This window comes from Symphalangus syndactylus, chromosome X, assembly GCF_028878055.3.
Source record: "Symphalangus syndactylus isolate Jambi chromosome X, NHGRI_mSymSyn1-v2.1_pri, whole genome shotgun sequence".
Taxonomy (NCBI): domain Eukaryota; kingdom Metazoa; phylum Chordata; class Mammalia; order Primates; family Hylobatidae; genus Symphalangus; species Symphalangus syndactylus.
This window is the reverse complement of record NC_072447.2, coordinates 93,356,205-93,363,534: the sequence shown is the minus strand read 5'-3', so window position 1 is coordinate 93,363,534 and position 7,330 is coordinate 93,356,205. Positions and strand designations below refer to the sequence as shown.

The 7,330-nt window shown below is 33.3% G+C and overlaps 1 pseudogene; it reads left to right on the top strand.

Moving 5' to 3' along the window:
• Window positions 1–408: 408 nt before the first annotated feature.
• LOC129475348 (transmembrane protein 184C-like) lies at window positions 409–1,979 on the top strand (annotated as a pseudogene).
• Window positions 1,980–7,330: the final 5,351 nt, after the last annotated feature.

The following is a 7,330-nucleotide window of genomic DNA, read 5'->3' as shown; positions in this document are numbered from 1 at the left end:
ATTTTCTTTTCAGTCCTGTACTCTGAATGTATTTACCTGATAAAAATTGAGTACTAATATTAGGCCTTCTAAAAATATGCTGTCTAAAGCAGTCGTCCTAATGTATAGATTTTAGCTTTTAGCTTTTACAGCAGTCTGATGTGAGAGATATTTGGAGGTAGGTAGGCACTTCAGAACCTCTCAAAACTCATAATGTAGGCAGTCATTTATGATGAATATATGTAAAGTATCCTTGGGATTCAGTATTAAGTTTATTCATGGAAACTTGTAGAACTCACTTCTTAGGACAGTTGAGATACTAATACAGAATTTCTTCCAAGTTGTAATCTAATGCATTCATTAATAAAAACATTAAATTGAAAGTCTTGGTTGGTCCTTGCGTTCCATCACAGGGGATGTTCCATGTAAATGAGTGAGGAAATCCTGAGGCCTTATCTACCAGCAGAACTGGGTGAAGAGACACCGGAGGGAGGAATCTCAGTCCCCAAAGAAAACAGCCAGCCGGCGGGTAGCTGTGGGGCAGAAGTGGAGCGTGCAGTGTAGCACCCTGAGTGACCTCAGTTGCAGCAGTAGCAGTAGCACAAACACAGCTCTGGCCAAGGAGGTGGCTTAAGCTGTTGGTAAAATTGGGCAACAGCTCTTTCTCCATAGTACACGAGTTGACAAAACAAAGGACAGGGTTCCCATTACAATCTCCTTCAGGCTCTTTTCCCTTGCCACTCGGAGCTGATTTGTACGAAAACATACTTTGCACTTGTACCTGGAGGAACTGGAGACACTGGGTTCGAACTTTAGCAGTGATCATCTACCTGGTGTCCATAGTGGTTGTGGTTGCCTTATGCATATGAAGATTACAGAAACTGGAGGTTCAAATGCACACCAAAGGCTTCGTTTTTTGCTGGAATTGTTTTTGCTGTTGACAATACCTCTATCGTTATGGGTTATATTGCTACAGTTAGTGCATTATATGCAACCTAAACTACAAAAACCAGTCATAAGGATTCTTTGGATGGTACTCATTTACAATTTAGATAATTGGATACTCCAGCATTGCAATATATGTGCATACCTGCAGAGAATTCTATAAAGCTATGTCATTTACAACTTTATGAGATTCCTTACCAATTATCTAACTAACCATTATCCAAATCTGGTACTAATTATTGAAGCCAAAGATCAGCAGAAACATTTTCCTCCTTTATGTTGCTGTCTACCATAGACTACGGTAGAAGTATTGTTGTCTGGGCAAACTAGGTATATTGCAGTATACAGTTGTCAGACCATTCACCGTCATCATTGTTTTAATCTATGAATTGCTTGCTATATATGATTAGCTTTTCATATACTTAGACTTATTTGGTTATGATAAACAACATGTCACAATTGTTTGCCATGTAGTGTCTTCTGCTATTTTATAAAGAACTAAAGGAAGAACTGAGCGCAATCCAACATGTTGGCAAATTTCTTTGTGTAATGCTGGAATTTTTTGTTTCTCTTTGGCAAATAGTAATTATTGCTTTGATGGTAAAAGTTGGCATTATTTGTGAAAAGTATGTATGGAAATGGCAAACTGTAGAAGCTGTGGTTCCAGGACTCCAGGAATTTGTATCTGCATTGAGAGGTTCCTTGCTGCTATTGCCCATCACTACACTTTCTCATTAACCATATCTCCAAGAAGCAGAATACGGCTCATGCTCTGATTCCTTCCTTGCCATGTGGGATGTTTCAGATATTAGTATTTTTGAACAAGTAAGGCACATTGGATGGACAGTCAGGAGACATCATAGGAAAAATTTGTTTCCTGAGAATCACAATCAGAATGAGCATAAAGCTCATTATCATCATCATGGAGATGCAATTTCCATGGCCTTTTTTATGTTATTTTAACCCATGGGTCACTATAAGGATTTGGATACACTGAGACTCCCCAGACTACAGCTATTATGCCTAAAATATCTGATGAAATAATAATGCTATAAGAGAGAAAAAATTCAGATAAATCTGTGGGTTCCTGAACAGTGTGGAAATCAAACTGTGCAACAATTATATTGTATCATTACCTGGTATTCCATGGCTCAGGATTTTGTGCTTGGGAAAAACCATGAATAATGGGAAATTTCAACAAAAAATAGCTGAAAGCCAGGTACAACTACTGGAGATATATATATATAAAAATATATAAAATCCTGTGTCTGTGTGTATATATATATGTATATATATGTGTATACATATACATGTGTGTGTTTGTATATATATGGGTATACATATATATGTGTTTGTATATATATGTGTATACATATATATGTGTGTATATATGTGTATACATATATAGTGTATATATATGTGTATACATATATATGTGTGTATATATGTGTATACATATATAGTGTATATATATGTGTATACATATATATGTGTGTATATATGTGTATACATATATATGTGTGTATATGTGTATATATGTGTATACATATATGTGTGTGTATATATGTGTATACATATATGTGTGTGTATATATGTGTATACATATGTGTGTATATATGTGTGTGTATATGTGTATACATATATGTGTGTATATATATGTGTATACATATATGTGTGTATATATGTGTATACATATATGTGTGTATATATATGTGTATACATATATGTGTGTACATATATGTGTGTATATATGTGTATACATATATGTGTGTACATATATGTGTATACATATATGTGTGTACATATATGTGTGTGTATATATGTGTATACATATATATGTGTGTGTATATATACACACATATTCCAATATGTTTTGTACATCAAAAGTAATCCGTCTAAATTTCCTAGACCTAGACTTGATTACTTAACATTAGAGTATCACATAATCAAATGATAGAAAAAGACACAACTAAATCTTCCTGTTGTTAAATTGCTTTATCAAGAGATGAACATTAAAAAATCAGTGCTTCCTACTACTGCTGCATGAATATAATCCTCTGGAATTAACAGAAAGCATAATGCAGAAATATAAATTAGTGGAACTTATTGCAGTGAGCCGAGATTGCTCCACTCCACTCCAGCCTGGGTGACAGAGTGAGACTCTGTCTCAAAAAAAAAAAAAAGTTTAAGAACCATCTAAATGCATTCTGTTTTTTTGGCTTATTCATTTTCTACAAGAAAAAGCAAAAAGCATTATTTCAATTTAGATTGTTGTTATTCTATACTCATTTCAGTATAATTCACTTTTCAAGCAATTATGAGTTAAGTCTTTAACCAGAAACTGTAATGTAAACAATAGTAAATTCCACTTACAAAGAAGATTTTGCACTGCAAAGAAAAAAAATTATTACAGAACATGAAAAAATTAGCATAGAAAATATGAATACTGACCCCTTCCTATTCCACAATTATTTGTATATTTAATGAAATTCAGAAAAAATTGTTCATTGTCCTCAAAGTGACATGACCTATATTTTTTAATAAATTGTAGAAATTAACGATGATATATGTTGTCATTTTATTGCTTACAGTTTTGAGTCTTAATAGAATAGAAAGTTAGAAGATATGATGTCACTAGAATGCTAACTATTTCAAAATATTAAAGGTAAACTGTATAAGGCACATTTCTTTAATAATATTGTATTATGTTATTTAAATATAATCTAGGAATTTTATCACATAGAAATATTCATAAAAGGATTAAACACATGAAGGATTTTGGAATAATAATACAGATTTCAGTAGAAGGTTTTATGGTATGATTGAGTAAATATATCTATAAAATTTGAAACTATATTAATACTAACAATAGCAAGTAGAATGCACTTACCTTATTCAAATCAAATGGGACATAAAATCTAAACATTTTATACTAAATTACTTTTTAAATATAGATTCTTTGGACTCTATATCTCCTTTCTATTACATTAGTTTACATAATGCTTTTAACTTGAGGTCCACAGGTCTGTGGATATAATTCAGTCTGTTCATGTACTTGGATTGGGAAATGTTTACATCTTTATTTTAACCTCTAACTGAAACTTAGTACAGTGTTTCCTTCAATTATAAATGTAAGCAACAAGACACAGTAGTATTATCATCTGTGTAATCAATAGAAATGGCATGTATTCATAAATTGTAGTCCAGTTGTTGCAGCTATATCAAAATGTCATTTATGGTAATTTATATTTTAAAATTACAGTTGTAATATGTTGATAAATATTAATATGCAAGTAATACATTACTTCATTGTGTATTTTGAAATGTTTTAATAACTATATCAATATAATGCTTCATTTTTTCTCATTATATTTAAGTTTCTTTATTATTATGTTGTTGTATTCCTTTAAAACTATTATTTTGAAATGAGTTTCATAGCCTTCACTAGGAGTCCATGGCACAAAAATAATGTTACAAGTTAGTACTGACGCACATTCTAAGTTAGCCCAAAATTGTGTTGTGGAATCTTACAAACCAGTAAGTAGCCCTCTGTTACAGCATATTCTCTACAATTAAAATGATATAGAGATTATTGCAATGAAGCCTCGCAGTGTTTCACTGATTTCAAACTATTCTGGGCTAACACCATTCTAAATCAATCCAGTTTACAACTATTAGAATTCAAAAGACCCACACAAATGAGTATTAACATCTGGTATTCCTGCCTACATAACATATTTTAGAGAAATATTTAATCTTTTCAAATATGAAAGTCTTCATCAAGTTAAAGTCTCTCCAAGCAGACAACAAATAAAATATGGAGATATTTGACATTCCAAAGTCAGTACTTTTGCTAACATTCCACAGTTGCATCTCAGTATTCTTATTCATAAAATGAAAGGAATACCTGGGTGCTGTGGCTCACGCTTGTAATCCCAGCACTTTAGAAGGCTGAGGTGGGTGGATTGCTTAAGGTCAGGAGTTCAAGACCAGCCTGACCAACATGGTGAAATCCTGTCTCTACTGAAAATACATAAATTAGCTTGGTGTGGTGGCAGGCACCTGTAAATTCCAACTACTCGGGAGGCTGAGGCAAGAGAATCGCTTGAACCCAGGAGGCGGCGGTTGCAGTGAGCTGAGATGGCACCACTGCACTCCAGCCTGGGAGACATATCAAGAGTCTATCTCAAAAAAATAAAATAAATAAATAAATAAATACAATGAAAGGACTGGGTTAAAGAGGCTTTCAGCTTAAGAAGTATGTGATTCTATAATTACAATATCCCTGTTAATGGTAGGCAGATTCCATGTTAAATCAAGAACAATCATTAATCTATAATCACTTTGACTCCCTAAATTTGATGAGAATACCAATGGTAGACATTCAGTTTAATTCAAAATTGACCTGATAGCTGAAATTACAAGTAATAGAGAGACCTGGTTCAATTTCCAAGCTTCCCAAGTTTGTAGGAGACACTGCCAAGCTACAAAGGCAGAGATCCTTTGTGTGGAAACCTTTATAATTATTTGTATTGACCAGTGATAATGAAACACTCTGGAGGGCTCCTTTTCAAGTTCTTACCAAATTAAAGATGTGCATTTTCTTGAGTCGTGGAAGTAAGAAGAAATTGTCCTACAGTAAATGGGAGTAGTTCTATAGGAGATAGTCATAGGAAGTCATTATTTAGCTTGAAGGCTAAATATAAGGAGGACAGAGAGAGAGGCTATTCCTTGATGGAAAAGGTAGAAGTGAGCCCATAACAATATATACTATTCTATTGAAAATTTTGTTAAGCAATTTATCAGACAAGTTTTCTTTTCTCCCGTGACATGAAAAAATTCATTTGAATTCTAAAATATGTATCACTTCGAGACCAGAACATTTTCTAGAAGGGTGAAAACCTCTTTCTCTATGGTATGGAAACCATTAGTATTCAAGAAGTCGAGAAAGCGGTACCTTTGTCAGCCTGAGTCCCAGAGTTAGAGATTTTGGAGCAGAATATCCAGAAAACATTTGGAAATAAATATTTGTTTTCTATAAAGTACTAAAATTTGAAAGATGGTTTGAAATTGCAGAAAAATCTAACATATTATGACTGATACACTAGGGAAATATTAATCAAACTGCATAGACTGTCATGAGATGTTGACTTTGTTGGTTTTTCCATATCTATACACATTTCAATGTAAATTCAACAAGAAAATCTTAATTAATACCTTTGAAGAGGCTCCCGGTGCAAAGGAGGCTAGGTTTTAAAATTTATTATCATATTTCTTTATATCAATAATTTAACATTTACTCTTCTAGTAGACAGAGAAAGGGCAGAAAAGTAGTGGTACATTACATTAAAAATGTATTTCAATTTCAGAAACATTGTAATGATAAAGCAGCATATCTTATTATTTAACCAACTGTTACAGTTAATAGAGGTTTTAAAATATCTAACAGCTTAGAAAAAATATTTGTTGGAGACTACTAGTTGTTCACAAAAATTCATATTCTCCTTTAGGTATTTTTGTTGTCATTATTCTACCTCTGTTTCATCATTGTATATTAGGTGGACGTTGGGTGAGATAGTCTGGTTGTTTAATTCATACGCCAATAAAACATGAGAAACATCATCTTGATCCAGTGGAAAGTACTGAGCATTTCCCAAATGGATTTCAGCTGGATGCAGTAGTTGAATGTGACTTTCAGCTGATTCCTTTGGAGAAGGAATTAAGTGACATTAGGTCTCTGAGTGGTTTATAGCAGCAAATTCTAAACATTTGCCATGTTTGAAGATGTTGATTTTACAGCCAAAGTTAGGACAGAAACAGAAGATTGGAGAAAAACTAACATGCGTAGTAAGTAATGGGTAGGAGGAGGATATTGACAGTAAGGGGGACATTTAAGACTTTTGGACATGGGAATTGGCAAGCATCTTATAAAACATGTATTATTTTGACATCTGTTTCTTTAGCTCAAAATAATGTAGGTTTTTCTATCAAACAAAATCATGAGAAAAGCAGGTCTAGACAAAAGGGAGGGATAAAAATTAACATCAAGATAGAGGATTTAATAATCTTACTAGCTCCAGTGGGTTACTGGGTGGTATTTGGTGAAGTGGGATGAAAGAACTGAGGTGTTGTAGAAGTTTTCTGAGATTTTGCACCTGTGCTAGTCCTTAAATTGAGGTGTCTATAAAGACTGTATCTAGATAAACACACAACAAAGTAGCTGAAAGCAGTTTGTGACCGATTTAGTGCGGTTAATGCCAACTACACAGCAACAAGTTTGAGGAGGACAATTGGGAGCCAAAACCGTTTTAGAGACAGGAATGTGTGCAAAGGTGACAAAATGGGAAAATGTTAGAAGTTATATGTGCATATCTACATTGATGACATGGAGGAGGACACCTATACC